Source organism: Camelus dromedarius, chromosome 24 (genome assembly GCF_036321535.1).
Source record: "Camelus dromedarius isolate mCamDro1 chromosome 24, mCamDro1.pat, whole genome shotgun sequence".
In the NCBI taxonomy this organism is placed as follows: domain Eukaryota; kingdom Metazoa; phylum Chordata; class Mammalia; order Artiodactyla; family Camelidae; genus Camelus; species Camelus dromedarius.
In genome coordinates this window covers 19,372,547-19,393,097 of record NC_087459.1, presented here as the reverse complement: position 1 = coordinate 19,393,097, position 20,551 = coordinate 19,372,547, and the positions used below count along the sequence as shown (strand labels likewise).

The following is a 20,551-nucleotide window of genomic DNA, read 5'->3' as shown; positions in this document are numbered from 1 at the left end:
CTTGGGATGCCATAACAAAATACCACAGATGATAGGTTTAAACAACAGATGTTTATTTTTTCCCACAGGTCTGGAGCCTAGAAGACCCAGATCAAGGTTCCAGCCAATCTGGCTTCTGGTGAGAGCTCTCTTCCTGGCTTGTAGACAATCACCTTCTCACTGCATCCTTACAAGACTTCTCCTTGGGGAGTTTATCTGGAAGGAGTGAGTGAGCTCTGTGATGTCTCTTCTTATAAGGACACTAATCCCATTGGATCAGGGTCTCACCCTATGACTTCATTCGACCTCAGTTACCTCCTTATTGGCCTTATCTCCAAATAGTCACATTGTAGGATTAAGGCTTTAAGATGTGAGTTTGAGGGTAGAAGGAGACACAGTTCAGTCCACAGCTTTGCATCACATATTACCACACACGGAAAGACTTAAAGCAATACACGTTATTGTCTCACTCTTTCTGTGGGCCAGGAGTCAGGGTGTAGATTAGCTGGGGTCCCTGCTCTAAGTATCACAAATCTAAAATCAAGGTGCTGGCCAGGTTGAGTCCGTGTCTACAGATTCTGGAGGAAAACCCACTTCCAGGCTCATTCTTGCCATTGGCAGAATTCAGCTCTTGCAGTTGTAGAGCTGAGGGTCCTGTTTCCTTTGCTGGCTGGCATCTCTGGGCTGCTGTCAGCTGCTAGGGGACACCTGCATTCCTTACAGCATGGCCCCCTCCATCTTCAAGTCAGCAAGAGCGTGTCTAACCCTTCTTGTGCTTTGAATCTCTGACTTCCCTCATCTCTGACCTTGAAACCCAGACTCATTAACTATACATGTGGGAGCTACTCTCCTACAGGCCTCATGTGATTAGGTCAGTTCCACCTGGATAATCTCCCTATCTTTGGGTCAACTGATTTGAGACCTTAATTACATTTGCAAAATCCTTTTAGCCATCTGATGTTATCTAACCATGGGCGTGACTGACACCCGATCCCACTCACAGCCCTGGGGTATGCAGGATGTGTACACCCGGGGAACAGCTTAGAATTTTGTACACCACAGTCACTTCCAAGTTTAGGATACAGAACACTGTGACTTTCATCTTGCTTCTACTTTCTTTCCCTAGCTCTTTTCTCCTCTTGCTCTGATGAAGCTAGTTGCCCTGTTGTGGGCAGCCTCATGGAGGGACCTTGTGTGGCAGAAACTGAGGGCCATCTCAGTCCCACAGCCCATGAAGTGAAACCCACCAACAACCAGGTGAGTGAGCTTGGAAGAGGACCTCTTCCCCCTCGTTGTCTACAGCCCTGCCCACACCTTGATTGCAGCCTCATGTGAGACCCTCAGCAAGAGGACTCACCTAAGCCACACCCTGAGCCCTAAGCATGCTATTTTTAAGCTACTAAGTTGGGAGGTAACTTCTCATACAGCAGTGTATAGCTAATACAGTATCTCTCAAAAAAAGCAATGTGATAGGAACAAACACACTCACAGACTTAGTAAACAGACTTACGGTTACTGAGGGGAAAGAGGGTGGGAAGGGATAAATTGGGAGTCAGAGATTTGCAAATATTAACTACTATATATAAAATAGATAAACAACAAGTTTCTTCTGTATAGCACAGAGAACTGTATTCAGTGTCTTGTAGTAACTTATAATGAGAAAGAATATGAAAACGAATATATGTATGTATATGTATGACTGAAACATGCTGTACATTAGAAATGGACACATTGTAACTGATTATACTTCAATTAAATATTTAATTAATTAATTAATTTTAAAAAAAGAGTGTATGATCTTTACTTAGGTTATTTCCAAGAGGTTGAGTAAGGAAAGAAGAGTGTTATGATACCCAATGATGTGCCAGGAAACACGATTCATGTGAGTTACATGTGAAGGTGCTGGCTTACCATAAGGGCTGGTTGATGATGACCAGGATTTGTGATACAGTGGGGGAGGGGTGCTATTTCAGAGGCAAATTTCCCTGCTCACTTGACATGTGGTCCTTTCTGTTTAAACAAAGCAGTAAATCTTTTTCACATCCCATGAGTTACCACCAGGCCACATGGAAAGTGTTCAGGATTTTCTAGTCTCTGAATGGTATCACTCACCAGTAGTTAGCAATTGGCACCTGGGTACCATCTGGCATCTTGTGGCTGTGCCCAGAACTAGCATCTTCATGTTGGCAAGACGGACACCACGAAGCACCTTTCTTTCCCTGGGAGAAAATAAAGTCGACCAGATTTGCTTCCTTCATGAAACAGGTCAGGGTGCAACTGTCAGCCCATATCTAACATTTGCACAGCCAAAGGAGAGTGGGAACACAAGGCCCGTATACCGTATGTTAAACAGTTACAAAACGAAAACCTAAATAAAAAATGTTGTAGCCTCCTTCCTTGATGAATATGCCTTCACAACAACCTAAAAGGCCAGGGTCTCATGCAGAGTTCTCAGACTCATCGCATGTATGGGGAAAGTCACCTCTGAGCCCTCGGCCCACTCTCAGCTCTGTTCTACACCGTAAGCTCGTGCACCAGCATGTGGATATCCTAGCCCCTGTGTCCAAGCCTGTCCACGCTCCCCTTCAAACAGCTCTCAGGCCTAGGAAAGCACGTACCAGTGTAGCCCACCCTCTGGAAGACAGACCCAGGAAGACCCCTGAACAGGCATGGGGCCATTTTTTAAAAATTGAATTACAGTTGATTTACAACGCTGTGTTAGTTTCTGGTGCGCAGCATAGTGATTCAGTTCTATACAAACATGTCTCTATATGTTCTTTTTCACAACAGGTTACTACGAGGTATTGAACAGGGTTCTCTGTGCTCTACAGTGAGACCTTGTTGTTATCTATTTTATAGATAGTGGTTAGCATCTGCATGGACCTTGTGTATGGGGCCATTTGAACAGGGTACTACAGGACTCCGGTGAGCAGAGTATGGTCCAGGAGGACGCTGTCTCCAGATATTGGGTGGATCTACAGACAAAGACTCAGCCATCCCCTTGGAAGGCTCCAGTTTCTCTGACCTCACGTGGGGGAAAACTGTTACCTGTCCTCCGGTCGTTCTATTAGCAAAATACTTCAGATGCAGATTCCCAGTGGGTGTGAAATCACTCTTTCTCAAGAGGCAGTGCTGAGCAGAAATATATTTATAAAAGAGCCACAATATCTATTCACCACGTAGCCTCCAGCAGTGTCGCCTGTGTGGAAAGTATCTCAACTGATTGCCGGTAAACCGCAACCAGAATTGATTTCCACATTTCACTGATAAGCATTCACGCAGGTGGTTGAAAAAAAGTAAAAGCTATAAAGAGAAATAATGCATTCTGTTACCTGTCTCCTCCGTTTGATTTGACTAGAATGCCTCCTCCATTAGACCAGGTTGACTTCACCCCTGGATCCCAAGTTCCTAGAATGAGAAGAATGCCGGCCATCAAGTAGGAATTTGATAAGGATTTGTTACATGGATGAACGAACGGATGGATGAGCAAATAAGTGAAAACATAAATCCTGTCCTGGCTGTTCTTACTACGCCTGGCGCCTTTGCTGAACTGCTCAGATCTTTCAAGGACTTTGTTCTGATGGACTTTGAGAATCAGAACTCATTTTCAAGATGCTAAACAGAGAATACCAGCTCCGATAGCTAGATGGGACAACAATGTGTCTGAGCTGCCCTGCAGACATTGTGGAGTATTAACTTCCTGGGACCTGTTCACCCTGTTGGCTAGAGGTTCCTGCCTGAGTGTCATGGGCAGCCTGTATGTTGACTATTGTTCCTTTAAACTTCGGGGACATGTGGAGTTCCACTCAGATGGCCTGGAGGGTTTTCTTCTGGAATAGCTCTTTGGCCCCCCTTTCCTATCATGGTTTCTACATCCCCTTAATTTAGCTATTCTCGCTCCCTCGCCCCTCTGCTGTGTGTAGCAAAGGACTTGAGAATATGTGAGGAAAATTAGAAGTAATAAAAATCTAAAAATCATCAGGTCTGGAAAGACATAGACGAAAATGTATTCCAAGGATTTAAGCATAAGGTATGGACCTTGAGAAGACGTCTGCCTCCCATCAGGAAGAATGATCCTCTGAGCAAGCAAGCAAATCGCTGAGTGCCCGTGATGGCAAGGTGTTTGTCAGGCTGGAGGGGAAGGAGGACATTCAGGTAGAGGTAAATGGAAGGAAAGTTAGTGAAGAAGTGAGCTCTGGTTACCCAAGGGCTGACAGTGCTGCATACAGTGAGGATGAGAATTAAACTCACCTCTGGGAAGGTCAACCTCTCTAAATGCCGACTCCCCACTTGGAGTAACAGCGTAGAAGTCAGGGTGGATAAGAGAAGAGATCGAGACACAGAATCATCTTCAAGGATCAGAGATCAGACACAGTTGGGCAACAGGTGCATGAAAAAGTGCTTAGCTGCATGAACCATCAGGGGAATGCGAGTCAACCACAGGGAGATATCACCTACCACCTGGTCGGATGGCTTCACCAAGAAGGGAAGAGATTAACACCTTGGGGAGGATGTGGAGAAAAGGGAACCCTTGTGCACTACAGGTGGGAAGGTAAATTGGTGCAGCCACTATGGAAGACAGTATGGAGGTTCCTCAAAAAATTAAAAATAGAACTACCATATGATCCAGCCATCCTATCTCTCGGTGTACATCCAAAGGAAATGAAGTCACTCTCTCAAAGAGATCTGCACTGACTTGTTTATTGCAGCCTTATTCACAATAGCCAAGATAGCAGAATGACCTAAGTGTCTGTCGAAGGATGAATGGATAAAGAAGCTATGGTATATTTCTACAATGGAATATCGTTCAGTCCTGAGAAAGAAGGAAATTCTGCCATCTGCCATAAGTTGGGTGGACCTTGAGGGCATTATGCTAATAGAAAAAAGCCAGACAGAGAAAGACAAATACTGCATGGTATTCTTTATATGTGGAATATTAAAAAAAAAAAAGTCAAACTCATAGAAACAGAGATTAGAAAAGTCGCTGCCAAGGGCTGAGGAGTGAGGGGAAATAGGAAGAAGCTGGTAAAAGCATACAAACTTTCAGTTATAAGATGAGTAAGGTCTGAGGATCCAGTATATAATGTGGTGATTACAGCGGGTAACACTGTATTGTGTAACTGAAATTTGATAAGTGAACAGAACTTGAATATTCTCACACATACACAAAAAGATAAATACGTGAGGTGACGGATGTGTTAATTAATGAGAGCACGAGAATTCTTTCAAAATGTATATGGGAATCAGATCACCACTATGTATGCGTTACACACCTTACAGCTTTATGTATCAATTACACCTCAATAAAGCTGAAGCTAAAAAATGAAAATAAAAAGAGCCAGAGATCATCGCAGGAGGACGCGAGGGCTGCTGGGACTGGCTTTATTCCTTGTTTTGTGGTGCTCTCACTGTCACCGTTGTCTTGCTGTGACACAGGAAGGAAAAAATAAGGTAGTTCATGCAGGTGTCTCTCCTTAAACTTGAACCGCCCAGGGATTAGCTGTAACAGATATTTAAACAGATTTTGAAAACACAGTCATTCAAAGAATGTGGTATATTTGTTCAACTCAACAAAACAGATAACTTAGATTATACTCCATACGTCTATGTGAGAATTTATTTATTTATTTTTTGGTGGGGGCAGGTAATTAGGTTCATTTATTTAATTATTTATTTGATGGAGGGACTAGGGATTGGACCTGGGACCTCGTGCATGCTAAGCATGTGCTCTATCACTTGAGCTGTACCCTCCCCCGAGAATTTAATATATGAAAAAGAAGGAAAAAATACGATTGAGTAAATTATATTAGAATAAATGGTTAGCCACATGAAAAATCTCTTCAGTGTTATGAAACAAAATTCCAGATAGATCCAAAAGTTACTTTTTAATCAAAGCATAAACAAACTAAGAAAAGAGAAATGAATATTTATCAAGCTTCTGCAAGGAAGAACGTCTAGATTTGGAAAAGATTTTAAAAATCACAAAGGAAAAGATGGGCAGATGTCATTACAAAAAACTTAAATCTTCCGTCCATAAAAAAAAGCATAATCAAACTTAAAAGGAAAACAGGGGAACACATTTGAAGCAAATATAACAAAAAGGAGCTGGGTATTTATATATTCGAATTAATGTGAATCTTTAAGAAAAACAAAGATGCCAATGGGTGACTGGAAAAAGGACCTAAACAGACATTTCCTCGGAGAGGAAATGCTACTGTTTAACAAACATGGAAAAAAATGTTCACTATCACTGCTAATCAAAGCCATGCCAGTTAAAACAAGAACATTTCATGCTTTTCAAATTAGCTAGTCTTTTAAAATGATAATAGGTATATTAACATAAGTGTGGCAAAATGAGTATTATCTTGCATTGCAGATCAGAGTGTAAATTGGCACAGCGTTTTTCAAGAGAGCAATTTGTAAATGTGTATCCAGTGCCTTAAATGGTCACGCCCTTTGATCCAGTAATTACACTTTGGAGCGTTTCGCTTAATGAAGTAACTCGAAACACGGGTGGTGGGCAGGGGGCTGGAGGGAGGGAGGGGGTGAGTTTAGGCAACAAGATTATCATAACAGCATAAAATCATAATGAAATGAAATTTTTTTTCATTTAAATGTTTGGTTAAATAATCCATGCCATAATCCTGGAACATTATGGAGTCGTAAAATGCAATGTTCACAAAGACTGTATAATACGGGAAATGTTTATGATATAATAGTTACTGGAAAAAAAAGATAAAAATTGCATATAGAGAATGGATACAATTATGTAAAAAAGAAACTATGCATTTAAAAAAGCCCTGAAGAAAAGACATTAACATGTAAATAGTGGCTACGCATGGATGGTCAAATTATGGATGATTATTTTTTTTCCTGTTTTTCAGGAATTTCCTCTTTTCTCCAATAACCGAGGGAAAAAAATGCGTTTATAAACATGTAGTATTTCTATTTCCTTTTACGTCTTGGGTCACCGTGAATGCTCAACATTTGTTTCAGGTGAAAGGCACTTTTGCAGGGCTTTGGAATGTAGTTCATATACAAGGTCATGTCCAGTGACTCCTAACGTAAGACCTCTGCCTTAGTTCAGGCTGATATAACAAAGCCCCACAGACTGAGTGGCTTATACACACAAGAAATGTATTCCTCCCAGTTCTGGAGGCTGGATGTCTGAGATCAGGGTGCCCGCACAGTCGGGTTCTGATGAAGATCACCCAGAATTCTATAGGAAGTTGTTTCAGTTTCTCACCTTATCTGAGCATTCCATTTGACGTCAAGATCCGGTCACTCTTCCTTTTTTGTGTGTATATTTTGTTGTATAACTTAAAGAAAATTGATCAATTGCCAAAGAAACAATTACAACTGACCTGTGTGTGAGAACCAATACAATGCCTCTTACTAAACACGCAGGCCAAACCGCTGAGAGAAGTGCAGGGAGGAAACAGGTGGTAATATGCCAGCCAGAAGAGCTCGGTGGGTCCACTGAGTGTGAAAGATGGTCACCGTGCGAATTAGTTGCATAAGGTGGCCGTGACCAAGTTCTACAAAGTCGGTGGCTTAAAACAATGGAAATTTACTCTCTCATAGTTCTGGAGGCTAGAAGCTCAAAATCAAGGTGTTGGCAGGGTTGATTCCTTCCGGAGGCTCTGAGGAAGAACGCTCCATGCCTCTCTCTGATCTTCTGTGGCTCTGAATAGCCTCGGGTTTCTTGGTTGGTAATCCCTCATCCAATCTCAACCTCCATTTTTACGTGGTTTTCCCCTCTGTGTGTGGGTCTCAAATCTCCCTCTCCTCTCTCTTACAAGAACACCAGTCACGGGGTTTAGAGTCCACCCTCAACTAGTATGATCACATTTGTTTGGAGAGCGTTAACTTAAGTACATCTACAAAGACCCTATTTCCTAGTCAGGCCACATTCGTAGGTACTGGAGGACACAGTCCAGCCCACTACTGTGTTTTACAGAAGAAATGTGTCAGGGAATCCTTGGAAGAGATTAAGTAGAGGCCACTTGAGAAAATGTTCTGTGTGATGATGTGATCTCATTTTCAGTCTCCATACTAAACTGTCAGTTCCTTGACAGCATAGACCTTTTTGTTCAGGTCCCCAGGGCTTGGCATATTGCCCAATGATGCTCAGTAAATATTTGCTGATTTGAGCTCTGTCTTAGTCTGTTCCGGCTGGCATAACAAAATACCACAGACAGGGAGGTTTAAACAACAGAAATTTATTTTCTCTTGGGTCCGGAGGCTGGAAGTCAGCAATCAGGTGCCAGCGATGGTCCGGTTCCGCTGAGGGCTCTCTTCCTGGCTTGCAAACGGCGGCCTTCTCATTGCGTCCACACGTGGCGGGGTGGGCATGAAGGAGCGTTAATAAAATGGCCGCACTGAGGCTAACACATTGCTTAGTCTTCTGCTTGCCCTTCAAACGGTCAGCTAATCTGACTGACAGGTTGCTACTCACAGCTCCAGGCCCATTGTTAAAATAAAGCTATTAATTTTACTGTTTCTGCTTTATTCCAGTAATCGACAGTAATAATCATGCTTGCTCTCTGAGTCGTTCTCCAGGGAGAAGGTCGGGGGACTGTAACCTTACAAAATAGCCTGAATTACCAAGAAGACCACGCCTTGGGTTCTTATAAGATAAGAAGATTGAAAGACCGACAACCAGTAGCCTCTACAGAATTGGTCTCCTGGAGGCACCATGACGCCACTCTGAGTCTTATGATGAGAAAATGATTCTGTTGATGGTTATTGGTGTTGTATTGCTTGAGCTCTGGCTCTGTAATCACCCTGCCCCACCCCCAAGGTGGGTTCACAGTCCTGAAGGCTCCATCCTGCTCTGAGTCCCCTTTGCCTGGCAAAGCAATACAGCTGTCTCTTTCCTTCTATGCTCTAAGACCTGGTCGCTGACTTTCAGTCTGGCTTGTCAGGGACGGAGGGGCCAATCTTTCAGCAACAGGCAGATAGAAAGAGCTTTCCTGGGGTCTCTTTATCATGGTGCTAATCCATCACGAGGGCCCCCACTCTCCTCTGAACCTGATTATCTCCCAAAGGCCCTACCTCCAAATACCATCACTTCAACATATGAATTTGGGGGGGACACAGTCATTCAGGCCATAGCAAGTTCACGTTCAACTGAGAGCCAGGAGCCCTTTGAAGAAGATTACTCTGCCGGTTGTTACAAAATTTTCTTCATACGTAGAGGGATCCAACCCCAGTGTTAAGATATGGGTTGAGCATACTGTTACCAAAACGGGACCTTTCTTTTCGTTGTATACATGCAAACTCTCCTGCCTTCGCCCTTCTTAAGATGACTATAATATGTAACTGTAAGAATTCAAAAGAAACAAGCATGCAAACACAGGGTCAGGTGCACATAGGGACAGTTACATGCAGATTCCAGAGTTGCCATCAGTATTGGATGTGAGCCATTACGAAGATAAACCTGTTTCCCCATCGCTGGGTTCTGGGATTTTGAGTTATTTCTCTGCAAAATATCTTCCTCCTGTTACTGTCTTTCTCCATTGCTGAGACCAGACCTCCTCTTCAAGGCTATTTTAGGAATGCTCCCTGACTTGAATCCAGGAAAGCTAAGGGGAGAGAGACTTAACAGGCTGTCCTCCCTGCCGTCGCCTCCCCCGCCCATAACACCCTGCTTGAATATTTGACCAGGAAATGGCCAGACAGTTCCAGGCCACTCCCAAATAGCTCGAGATCTCTGAAAGAAAGGAAGGGTTCTCCCAGCTCTCCTGGTTTGAAATCTTACCCAACACAAGAATAACATTCTAGCTGTGTATTCAAGTGGGAACTTAGAAATGGATTTTTAGGCCATATGGATTACTTCAGCAATTTTCCAGGACTAATAGTTTTACATGCTGCTTTTTCAAAGCATTTCACTAAACCAGAGGTTATGAATTTGAACGTTTATATGTTTATTATTAAGTACTTTTGGGAAGATGGGATCTGTCTTCTTTATCGTTGAGTCTTCAATGCTTCATACATAATAAGGATCCCAATAAACAGATACCTGACAAAAAGACCCACCTAATGTCTCCCCCCACCTAGAAGTGACAGGAAAAGTTAAATGCGGTGAGTGATATAGTTAAGACACAGAGGGAAGGCCGTTCAAAGGATGAGGCATTTATGTGGTGTGATACTGTGATTTATAATAAGAAATAAATATTTGGTCTTAGTTCATGATTCCTGGCTCACAGCTCCCCAAACCCTAGGAACTTCCTAAGTGTTGAGAGTGATGAAGGTCTCCATTGTTATGCTAATGAAGTGACTTCTGGACCACACCTCAGGCTGGGGTCTGGTTGCCAAGGAAACCAACCAGGAGACTGAAGGATTGGAACTTGCAGTCCCACCCCCCAACTGCAGGGAGGGGCGAGGGGCTGGAATACTGAGTTCAGTCATTAATGGCCAATGATTTAATCAATCATACCTATGTAAGGAAGCCACACTAAAACCCCAAAAGGACTGGGTTTGAAGAGCTTCCCGGTTGATGAACATGTGGAGATCTGGGGAGAGTGGTGCCCTTGGAGGGGGCCTGGAAGTTCCCCTGTCCCTTCTCATACTTTGCCCTGTGCATCTCTTCCATCTGGCTGCTCCTGAGTTATCTCCTTTGTAATAAACCAGTAATCTAATAGGTTTCTAATATTCCTCTGAGTTCTGTGAGCCACTCTGGCAAATTACCTGAACCCACGGAGTGGGTTGTGGGAACCTCTGATTTATAGCCAGTCAGGTATCCCCCTGCCACTCTGGTCACTATGGGCCAGTGTAATACATCAGCAACCCTAAGCACCTAAGACAACCATACATGAGAAGTATGGTTGTTTTATTTTATTTTATTTTCCGTGGACACCCGTGGCAGTGGCCTTGAAGTTTCTGCAGAGCAGCGAATCAGCCCGGCCGGCAGATTGGGTGGTGTCTCAACAGTCTCACGGGTTGTTACGAAGCTTAATGAGGACAACTCACACATACCCTTCACGGAGCGCCTGGTGCACAGTAACCATTCCGTGAGTGTTCGCTGATCGTAACAACAACAGCAACAATAATAGTAGTGACCAGTGCCACCACCGTCTGTTTGAATCCCTTCTACTGTCAGTGTCTGCATTAGCTTTAAGATTTTCTGCTCTTCCAAGCAGGTACTCGAGAGCTAAGTGATCTTCCAACTCAATACCTTGGACAAACTTCAACTGAAGATATTCAAAAGACAAGGTCAGAGAGCCCTCACGCCCTGGACCAGTACTTGGAAGCAAAGAGGCTGCCTGGTCCTCGTGATGGAAAAACTCTCCCACGGATTCTGCCCAACTAGCAGGAGAGCGGTAACCTATCCTAACTCCCATTTCAGAGATAACACCTTAGAAGCCCCCAGTTTATTTACAGCAAACGTTCGGCTGCTGGTCCTCTCCGATGTACGTGAATTTCAAAACACTTTAAATTCAGGATAAAGCAGTGAAATGGGAAAATCTTTACACTCCAATAAGACATCATTACTGGCAAGTATATTGCACTTTCAATATCAGACTGAAAACCGTCAGTGCATGAAAGGGAATGAGGGCATCTGCGTGGGCATCAGGCACCTTGACAGATAGGGACCTGCCGGGGAGGAAGAAGCTCTGACGAAGGACTCCCCCTTCTCTTTCTGGACCATTAGAAGTTTCCAAAGATGGCGCAGCTTCGAGCCCACGTCCCGGACAGAGTGTGGGGGTGGGGAGAGTAGACGCCGCTGGCTCCTGTGCAGTTACTCCAGGGTGTGTTCAGTTGCATCAGGAGAAGGGGAACGAAGGGGCAGGTTAGGCAGGGATCACTAGCATTTAGATTGCACAACTAAGAAACTGATGAGTGGAAACTGACGAGTGACACGTAAGAGGGGAAACCGAGAGCAGACACCAGAAGTCCCTGAAATGGATCAACTGCTTTTAAATGAACATCTCAAGTATGGGAAAAAAAGGGAGAGACAGGTGAGGAGAAAGGGAGGGAGGGAGGAACGAAGGAAGGAAGGAGAGAAGGAAATCAGAGGAAGATGGAGGGAGGAAGGGAAAACAGGAGAAAGGAAGGAAGGAAGAGAGAGAGAGAAAAGAAAAAGTGAAGGAAATCAATTGAGAAGGAAGATGAAAGGAAGGCAGGGACAGAGGGAGGTATATTTATTGGGGATTCCAAGCACCAGGCAGACATTCTCTGCTTCATTCTATGAGGGAAGGACCTCTTGTCTTTTTTTATGAATAAGGAACTGGAATTCAGAGAAAGTTCAAGTTCTTTCTGGCCATGTGGCAGACTCAAACCCCTTGCTCTTTCCACCCCAACATGCCACCGGCTCTGTCCTCGTTTTCCCTGAGCCAAATGTTCAAGGGCACCTGCTCGTTCAAGGCTGTTAAGAATAGCAGGAGTGCCTAGCATCACTAATTTTCTGCTCCAAGGCAGAGGCTGTGCTAGACACTTTACAATAATGTCTCATCATAGAGAGTGAACTTATGGTTACCAGGGGGTAAAAGGGGTGGGAAGGGATAAACTGGGGATTTGAAAATTGCACCTCTTGGGGAGTGATGGAAATGTCAGCTGTCTTGATTGTGGCAGTGACTTCATGGGTGTACCTATCCATCAAAATTCATCAAATTGTACATCTAAAGTATGTGTAAGCTTACTGTACAGGAACCATACCACAATAAAGGTGTCTTAAAAAATAAAATAATGTCTCATTTAATCCTTATCACTCTGTCTCCATTTTACAGATGAGGACACAGAGGCTCAGGGAAACGTGACTGAGGCCATACAGCTACTCTGTCAGGGAGCTGGGATTCTCACCAACACCGTCTTAATTTAGAACCCTTAACCTCCGTTCTAGTCATGGCTCAGCTATTAACTTAAGCAGTGACCAAGGGGCTTTTACCTTTATAAGCCAGTGGTAGACTGAGTAATGGTCTCCCCAGAGATGTGCATTATCTTAATCCCTGAAACCTTACCTTGAATGTGTTACCGTACATGGCAAAGTGAAGTTTGAGGATATCATTAATTTAGGATTTTGAGATGTGAAGAGTTTCCTAGATTATCTGGGGTTGGGGTAGGGCAACAGAATCACAAAAGTCCTCATAAAGGAGAGAGGGAGGCAGGAGGGTCAGGGTCAGAGTCAGAGAGATTTGAGGATGCTGAGCTCTTGGCTTTGAAGATGGAAGTGGGGCCAGGAGCTGGGGAATGCTAGTGGTCTGTACAAGCCAGAAATGGCATGGAGCCGGATTCTCTTCTAGAGCTTCGGAAGGAAGCTACGTGGCCCTGCTGATGCTTTGATTTTAGCACAGTAAGATTCATTTTGAACTTATTTTGCGTTGTTTTAAGCCACTCCGTTTAGGGTAATTTGTTACAGCAACAATAAGAAACTAGTACACAGCCTCTGTTTTCTTACCTGTCAAATGGAAATTATAACCTTAGACTTACCTATTCTGTTTGACTTTGATGAGGGTTCTTATGTTGTTGGCCTGAGTGCCACTCCCACGAGGAAAACCCCACCATGAACTAGGGTGCCCAGACTAGCTTTGGGCTAGTCAATCAGCCTTCCTACATCTCGATCTATATTCCTTCAGAGCTCTGTTCTGCTTGGTCCAAAAAATAACTAGCTAGTCTGCTGGGTTCAGTGAAGAGGAAAATCAAACACAGAAGAAAACCAGAGACCAAAGATGGAGAGAGACTGAGTCCTAATGACATTGTTTGAGACCCTGGATCCAGCTATGCCTGAAGCCAATCTACTCGTGAACTGTTCAGTTAGGCAAGCCAAGAAATTTTCATTTTTGTTTAAGCTGGCTTGAGTTGAATTACTGCCATATGTAACTTAAAGCATTTAGGGCATCTACCATGTATCAGGCCTTGTACCACAAACCTTTGTTGCAACAATCCCAGTCAGTGGGATTACTCCCTTTAATAGATGAGAAAACTGAGGCACAAATTAGTTAAGCAACTTGCCCAAAGTGCAATAGCTCATCAGTGAGTAACAGTGGACTTCAAATCGAAGTTTAAGTCCAAAGTCTTTGCTCTTTCCCCAGCACCAACTTTCAACCTTCACTTAACTTGAACACAACTTGGGGGGCCATAAAGTCAAATTGAAAATGTTATTTCTCTCAGGTCTTTACTCTTGCACTAAAAAGAACAGATCACAGTTGTTGTTAAGTCATAGAATGGATCCTCCTAAAATCTCCACTGAAATCTTATTAAGTTTTCTGCTCAGAATGTAATGCTTGGTAGTAAAAAGATACAAGATCTTTGTGAAACAGTTTGTATCAGAAAACACGTCGTAAAAGCTGTGGGCTGCCAGGTAGTTGCCAAAGGAGTATTTTACTTAAATTCAAGTAACATCTAGAACAGAATAGCTGATGGTTTCTGTTTGTTTGTTTGTTACACTGTAGGGGAGACTGAGAGTTGCAACTAGGATGGTGGGTAGTTGCGACATGAAATCCACAAATTCTCTCCTTCCACCTCCCTTCTCAAAGTGGTTTCTGATCAGCTAGGTTTCTGGTGGTTCGTTTGATCTGGGCTTGGGTAGGCAAGAAGGGTCTTTTTGTTCTGTCAATCTGATCTACAGATCATACACTCAAGTGCTGACAGGACTATGTAGATGAGTAAGAAGCCAGGGTTGTATTATTTTTTTAAAGACCCTTGATCCTTTTTTCTTTCTCATCTTTAAACATGGAGGATTATTGTTTGCGTCCAAAGTAAAACATGGGGTCTTAATGCATGCAGTGTCTTCTACCTTTCACTTTTCTGTTTTTAAGAATATCTCGAAACAAGCATGGATGGAACCAAGCCTCAGGGATGAGGAGAAAATGGGGGTGAATGGAGGTGATGAGACAGATCTGAGACTGTGTGTCTGGGTGGACAGGGATGCAGGCCCACTCTCATTACATCTTTTGGAAATGAGGCAAAGGCAAGCCAGAAATTTGGAAGTCAGCATGAAAGCCACCGATTTTTCAGTGTTGCCTAGAATTATTTTTTAAATTGTGTTGGCCAGACAAAACCACTCCAGGTGGCTGAATACAGCCTGTGGACAATTGGTTTGGGGCTTTTGGTATAGAGAAGAGAACTGGAAACAACCAGGAAAGGTTTGGTGGATATTCATTTTAAAAGGAACAGAGCTATTTCCATGAGAAAAGAGATGGAAGAAGGAATGGGGTTGGGGAGATGGCAGTGGAGGAGTCTGAGGGTAGGGGAGAAACGAGGTGTTAGCAACCCTCGTGATATGTAACATCCTGGGAGAAAGGTGGAGAGAGGGGATTGTAAAAGGCTTCTCTTTATATCTTGCAGTGGAATTCCCTCTGCTGCTTCTGTAGAAGAATTTAGTTTCTATTTAACTGCCTTTTTAATTTTTTTTTTTTGAGATAGGTTGAAAGTTTGTTCTGGCTACACCACATATGGGCTGGGTGGCCTTGGACCCAGCATGTGACTCACCTTTCTGTGCCCCAGTTTCATCATCTGTAAAATGGGAATCCTAAGGTCACCTACCTCATGGAGATAATGTTGGCAAAGCACCTGGCAGAGCCTGACCCATATTAAATTCTCAATAGCTGTTAACTATTATCAACTATTATCTCATTTACCTTGGATAAGTCGTCTAAACTCTCAGAATTTCACTTTCCTTCTATTTCAATGGAATATTAAAAAATATCTTCCCCTTGGGGAAAATTATTAAATGGCCTGGTATACAGTGGTCCCCCCCCCCAATTCGTGGGTTCACTTTCCATGGTTTCAGTTACCCGTGGGCAAGTGCAGTCTGAAAATACTAAATGGAAAATTCCAGAAATAAACAATTCGTAAGTTTTAAATTGTACACTGTTCTGAGTGGTGTGATGAAATCTCATGCTGTCCTGTGCTGTCCTGGAGGGGACAGGAATCAGCTTTCTGGCCAGCACATCCTGCCCATTAGACACTTAATGGACGTCTCAACTATCAGATGGACTGTCCCAGTTTTGCAGTGCTTGTGTTCAGGGTTCAAACCCTTGCGTACGGAGTTCAGTACTATCCGCCAGCTCAGGCATCCACTGGGGGTCTTAGAATCCCCCACAGATGAGGGGGCTACTGTATATAAAGGCTTTAGCACAGTGACACGCACATTGTAGACACTCAATCCATTGTTCCAAGATGCCTGAGTCTCCCCTTCCTCCTGTCTCTCCTCTCTCTCCACTCCTCCTCTTTTTAGTATTTGAAATGCAAATAGATTCAGAAAGGCAGGCCAGGAGCAGATCATGCAGCTGAGAGACCATGGGTGGGGGTTTTATTTCAAGATGGCAGGGAGCTGTGGAAGGTCATTATGTAACAAGAATGTCTGCAACCATTTTGAGTGGAGGCGAGAAAAGATCAGAAGCCTCTAAAGCAGTCAGGAAGCTGTGCAGGTACAGAATGATGAGAACTTAACTAAGGCAGTGAAGTGGGCAAGGAACGGAAGAATCAAATTAGGGAAATTAGGAGGCAGAATCAATAAGGCTGGGCAACAGATTCAATACGAGGTTAAGTGAGAGCGGAGTGAAGAATGAAGATGAGGTTCAACCTCAGACGACAAAGAGACTGTGATGCCCTTAACAGAAGTCTGCCAGGCAGACGGACAGGTTGGATGGGCAAAGATAATATATCCAGACTGGGACAGGCTGAGGCACATGCAAGTCTAAACATCTAACAGACAGCTAGAAAAGCGAGGACGAGGGATCCATGCAGTCTGACTGCATGTGTCTGTTAAACGCCAGGTGCCTACCACAGAGCCTGGCACAGTGTAGATGGTCAATGAACACTTTCTGAGTGAATGAGTGAATGCTGGGCCAGAATTCAGGCAAGAAGTTGAGTCTGGAAATGAGTGCTATGGCATGTCTTTATATAGATCCATTATCTGAAAACATGCAATTTAATAGGGCAGCTCAAGCAGAGAGTGAATAGGCGAGAAGAAAGAGGACCGAGGAGAGATCTTCATGGGGAAGATGTTGACAGGTGCCGGTAGGTCTTTCCAAGGGTTACTCAGACAGGAGAGAAGAGTCAGCAAGGTGAACATACAACGGAGAGATCTATCAGAAAGTGGGTCTTCTATTCTGAGGCTGAGAACCATTACATCAGCCTCCCGAGAAGCTACAGCTTGGAATCCTAGAAGGACGAGGGCCTGCTGGCACCTGAACAAGAAAAGAGTGGCAGAAAAAGCAACAGAGCGAAAACCTCCCCAGCTTGTTAAATCCTACTTGAGGAAAAAGAAATTCCAGCAGATTCCAGGAAACTGTCAAGACAAGGAATTGCCCTCCCCAAGATAGCATGACAGTCACATCCCAATAGAGCCGAGTCACCCAGCCAGGGTGTCATTGAGCAGAACTCACTCGAGGCGAGGCGGCCAGGGAAGCCAGCCTGCCACTGAGGATTGATCTCCCACTGTCTCACTTTGTCCCTCCCAGCAATTCCGAAGGTTTGCCCATTCCCCTTGGGTCTGAGCTGCTTGCTACAAAGTGAAAGTATTTTCCCACTCAGCAACTATGATCCTTACTGGCCTTGCTCAGTCTTTGATGAATGATTTTGCTCATAATTTAGTCATTTCCTTGCTGTCTTTCCTGGGTAAGCCCCAAGTTCTTGCCAGTGAGGTAGAAGGGACATCGCACTGGTGCACGGCGGGCAGAGGATGCCCTGAAATGGTAGGGCTTGAAATTGATCTTCATAGAACAATGGTGCTATTTCTTTTTAATTGCCATGGGTGCTTTCCTGGTTCTTTTAAAGGGAGGAAATATCTTTGCAGGTTCTGTTGGAAGACAGGGAGAGAGATCTAAAAATAATCCATTGCAAAAACTTTTTTGACCTTCACGCCTTACACAACCCCTGTTCCAGGTCCCAGCATGAGGATTTAACAAATGTTTGGTCAAGTAAATTCATGCAATCAGAGGGCATTCACTCACAGACAACACTTATTATGGGCAAAACACAGAAATTTCAAACTTCAGGGTAAAATACTATTCTTCCAGCTGTGTGCTCTGTCTCCTGGAGAGAAGTCACTGTTCTCTGTAAGCCAGACACTCAGAGTCATGGTTGACGTTCCTTCTATTGCTTCATTTAGTCGCCCTCCAAGCTCTTGGATTTTACTCCACAAACCCCTTTCAGATCTTCCTTCACCACCACATCCCTCCTGTCACTGCCTGCCTTTAGGATTTATCACCTGGAACTAGAAAGCATTATTACAATGATTGCCTCTCTGCTGGTTCTAGCCAGGAGGAATTTGTTCTAGGAACTATACACTTACGTCTGCTAGCTATCTTTGTCAAATAAAATTAGATCATTATTCTCTTATATAAAAAAATCCTCTTGAGAATCCATCTTTTTTCTAGACTAAACTCTAAACTCCCTACAGCCCCGCGGCTTCTCTCCTTTCAGCCCATGTCCCAGCCACTCTGAGCTGCTCGTGGCTCCTCAAATGCGTCAGATTCTAGGATGCTTGTCTACCTTTCCCTTGAATTTCTTTTCCCCTGTTGCTTGCAGAGCAATTTATCTTCTATAATCCCCTTGCCAGTCCTTCATGGATCTCAAACGTGGTCCCAGTCACCCTTCCACGTATATCCCAGGTATTGAAGCAAGAGATTTCTCATTCCCTGTCCTTTGGGACTTGCAAGGGAAGACACAGTCCTCCAAGGTATTCAGAGTTTCATTTCCACTGTTTATTTCCTGAAATGTTCCCAGAGTGGGAAAGACAAATCGTGTCATGTCTATTTGCTACGTGGAAGGAGACAGTGTCAGGCAGTAGCTGTCACAGCAGAGCGAGATGCAGAGAGTAGCACCGAATTGCTATCTGGCTCTGTGCCGTCTTAACCCACTCTCCAAGCAGCTCCACAAGGCACCACGTAGTACCTGAGAGCTGTTCTCACCCTGAAATTCCAAGAAAATGCCACCCCCAGCTCTCGGCAGGAGCCCAGGACAACCTGCTCTGTTGGTGAGTTTCTTCTAGAAGACTGGTGATTTCTTCTAGAAGACTGTACTGTGCAACGTAGACATTTTCCTAAAAGGAACAAAGCCATCTCCAGGAGGAATGTAGCTCAAAATTAAGTGTACACAATCACACAACTGGATTTTATTATTGGGAAAAAAATAATATATAACATGGAAAAGTAAGCAAGCAAGCAATACAGAAGGACATACAATGAAAGTACATCTCTCTCTCAACCCTTGTGCCCCAGGCTCTCTCCCCAGCAGTCTTAACCTCCTAAAACTATGCCACCTTATATAGGAAGAAGTGAGTGTACATTTTTTGTAAAAATGTACAGTAAAAATACTAAACAATACTTTGCCATTTAAAATATACTTTGGAGATCATTTCTATGTAAGTCATAGACATCTAAGTCTTCAGAGCAGCACAGTATTCAACTGGATGGATAAACACCATAGTTCAGCTTTGACAGGCCCTTAGATTGTTTCCAGTCTCCAGTTAGTAAAAGGGTTGCCACAAATAGGTCATGCACATGTCATGGTGCTCATATGCCAATATCTGTGACATAAATTCACGGAAGAGAAGATGATGGGCCAAAAGATAGGAAAGTCCAAACTTAAAAAAAAAAATTGAAGGTCCTTCTGTGGATCATGGACCCCTGGAGTTCTGAGCCACCCCACATGGCTCTGCTGGACATCAGTGGGGAGCAGCTGACTCTAAACACAGTGGCCGGCATGACACAGACCATGTGCAGTGATACCGCTCTGGGGGAAAGAACATGGGAGTGCTTTGGTGTTTTCAAACACATTGTCCATATATAAACCCTCAGCATGGCATTCCGGGCCTTTCTCGATCTGTGCATCATGTAAGGAAGTGATTTAGGCCTTACCCACAAGCCACATTCCTGCTCAAAAACTTGAAAGCAGAATATAAGAGGTGTCAAGATGAACTCAGATTGTGACTAATGTGCCCCAAGGCATATACAGACCTGGCCCCACAGTGCAGCACCTTCCTAGCCTGCTCCCAGGTCATTAATCAACTTCTACACATATCCCATAATAGTCATTAGCCACATCCAAAAAGGCAGAGAAAAGACTTTTAGTAATTTAAGACCTAGAGCACACCCAATTAGGAATAAAGATGGAGAGCTGGAGTTGCAAACTCATATGTCTAGATAGCCAGCCTAGCACCACACACACACACACACACACACACACACACACACACACACACACACACACACACACACAGACACACCCCTTGTGTTATGACAAAGCTGAGTTCCATCCAAAAAGAGCCACCACTACTCAGGTCAGCTCCATTTCCACTCCCTCGTAGGACAGCCGGCCTGCTATCACAAGACTTTACATGCCTCCAGGACAAATTAGAAATACAGATTTGTATGGAAAGTTTCCCAATCTTTATAGAATTTGCAAAAGATATTTTTAAAAAGCTAATCCTAGGCAAGCCGGAAAACAAGGTATAGAATCAGATTAGGTCCACGGGACCTCAGATCTCTCTGCTCTCTTCTCTCTTCTTCTCCAAACATGTTCATCCCAATACTCAGCATCCATGCTTCCAACCCAAGTAGTAGAAATACATGCAGGTCACCAACTTACAGCTGAAACAGGGGCTGGAAAGCGAACCCACTTT

General features: G+C 43.9%; 1 long non-coding RNA gene across 1 annotated transcript in view; it reads right to left on the bottom strand.

The window, feature by feature from the left end:
* Positions 1 to 3,274: 3,274 nt before the first annotated feature.
* LOC116147202 (uncharacterized) overlaps positions 3,275 to 20,551 on the bottom strand; it is a 187,105-nt gene continuing 169,828 nt past the window's right edge. Inside the window, exon 6 of the long non-coding RNA XR_010377684.1 lies at positions 3,275 to 3,387. This is a non-coding gene — a long non-coding RNA (uncharacterized LOC116147202). The remainder of the gene's footprint in view (positions 3,388 to 20,551) is intronic.